The 2,462-nt window shown below is 39.0% G+C and overlaps 1 non-coding gene across 1 annotated transcript; it reads right to left on the reverse strand.

Moving 5' to 3' along the window:
* Positions 1–1,777: 1,777 nt before the first annotated feature.
* On the reverse strand, positions 1,778–1,851 carry Trnas-cga. Its single transcript has one exon. It is a non-coding gene; the product is annotated as a tRNA-Ser (tRNA).
* Between the last annotated feature and the right edge of the window lie 611 nt (positions 1,852–2,462).

The raw sequence follows: 2,462 nt of genomic DNA on the forward strand, positions 1-2,462 counted from the left end.
ATTAAATATCACGTCGGTAACGAGGCATTTTTTTAGGTTTTTGTTGACTTCAACTTACAAAAAAGCTACAAGCTGTGAGTACCTAAAGATGGGCTACTCTGTCGTTTTCATTTAGGCGGAGTACGTTATTTTCTTTACCAGTCACTTTCTGGTTAGGTCACGTTCTGAAGACGCCACTTTCTGTGGACGTCACGTTCTAAGGAGGCCACTTTCTGAGAGCGTCACGTTCCGAGAATGTCACTTTATTAGATTGCCACTTTCTGAGTTCGTCACTTTCCGTGTTCGCCACTTTCCGTGTTCGCCACTTTCTGAGTTTGCCACTTTCGGATTTCACCACTTTCTGACTTTGTCACGTTCTGGGTTCATCACTTTATGAGTTTGCCTCTTTCTGACTTTGCCACTTTGTGACATTGTCACTTTCTGATTTCGTCACTTTTAGGTACTTTCAAGAAGTTTATTTTATTTTTCTTAAGTCTGCGTCAATCTTTTATGGTGTTTTTTTTATACTACGTCGGTGGCAAACAAGCATACGGCCCGCCTGATGTAAAGCGGTCACCGTAACCTATGGACGCCTGCAACTCAAACAGTGTCACATGCGCGTTGCCACCCCATTAGAAACTTGTACATTCCCTTTTATAAAAAGTTTGGTGTTTATAAAAAGTTGCTAAGATATTTGGAATTGCACATAATTATTTGAAACAGAAATACCAAATACTAAGTACATACTTTTATTCTGTCAACTCGAAAATGTACTGATTTTTTTGGCAACCTAATCACTGACGTGCCACCAATCCGCCCGCTGTAGACGACGTATGCTTATGATGAATAAATAAAAACTGTTATAAATTGGAAAATTATGCGTTTATATTTTTTGTTAATTAGGTTGTAATAATAGTAATAATTAAGCACATAAATTCAACCTACAATGTGAAGATAATAAAATAATGCGTAATATTTTTAGTTAGTAACATTTAGGACGCGATCGCACGACGTACTCGTAGTAGTGTGCGTGTCTATTACGCATACATACAGCGAGCCAAGCCACGCCGCTCTAAATATCTAATCTGAACAAGCTAAAAGGTTGACGCAGCCTTAAGAAAAATAAAATAAACTTCTTGTAGGTACCTAAACGAAATCAGAAAGTGACAAAGTCAGAAAGTGGCGAAGTCAGAAAGTGGCAAACTCATAAAGTGACGAACCCAGAACGTGACAAAGTCAGAAAGTGACGAACTCAGAAAGTGGCGAACTCAGAAAGTGACGAACTCAGAAAGTGGCGAACTCAGAAAGTGACGAACTCAGAAAGTGGCAATCTAAGAAAGTGACATTCTCAGAACGTGACGCTCTAAGAAAGTGGCGTCCTCAGAACGTGGCATCCACAGAAAGTGGCGTCTTCAGAACGTGACCTAACCAGAAAGTGACTAGTAAAGAAAATGACGTACTCCACCTAAAGGGTCGTTTTAACTGAGTTCCTTTGACACACTAATAAGATACGTTTTATGTAGGGAACAAATCAAATTATTTTATTAAATATTTTTTGATTTGTTTTTTTATGTAGTACCACTACTATACTGCCCCGATTAAGATTAAGCAATTAGCGGTATCTCAAAATCAAATGCATTTGAAAATGGAACTGTCATTTAGAAAACTTAAGGTATATGTTTGCAGTAAAATTTTATTTGGGATACCGCCAATTGCCTTATGAGGGCAGTATATATAAATTATAAACTGAAATAGATACCATACACTAAAGAAAGGCTTGATCGCTTAAGCCCACTGGTGGCGAAGCCGGGAATCGAACCCGGGTCTCCAGCTATCGCGGCTGACGTGATAAACCGCTACACCACCTCGACCGCCGAGGTACCCGTCGAAATTTCTCTAGTGTATGTTATCTCTGAAGGCTAGGCGCCTTTCACCACCAGCGGGCTTGATCGCTTTTTCTTTAGTGTATGGTATCTATTTCAGTTTATAAGATACGTTTTCTTGATCTTAATCTTACCTACTTATATATATTAGCTTGTACTTGATGGATGGGACGAAAGTTTTGTAACATATGGCTACCAAAGAAAGAGTGCTGAGTGGGCAAAGGCAAAGGTTCTTTGCAATGTTTGTTTTAAGCCCCGACAAAAAAAGACGGGGCGTTATAAGTTTGAAAATTTATCTGTCTGTCTGTGGCATCGTAGCTCCCGAACGGATGAATTTAGATCTAGTTTTTTTTGGTTGAAAGCTGGATTAGTCGGGAGTGTTCTTAGCCATGTTTGATGAAAAACGGTCCACTAAGACGGGTTTTTTTTTTTTTTTTTCAAAATTTTAATTGGTGATAAAAAATATCTCGCGAAAGTTTAACTTCTTTAACAAGAGAATAATAGTATATTGTGCAACAAGGGAGGTAAGGGGGATTTTGTCGACGAGTGTTTTAACTCGCGACAGCCGCAGGCTGAAGAGAGTTATGGACACGAGTTTAC

The sequence above is a fragment of the Leguminivora glycinivorella genome, unplaced genomic scaffold (assembly GCF_023078275.1).
Source record: "Leguminivora glycinivorella isolate SPB_JAAS2020 unplaced genomic scaffold, LegGlyc_1.1 Scaffold6, whole genome shotgun sequence".
Taxonomy (NCBI): domain Eukaryota; kingdom Metazoa; phylum Arthropoda; class Insecta; order Lepidoptera; family Tortricidae; genus Leguminivora; species Leguminivora glycinivorella.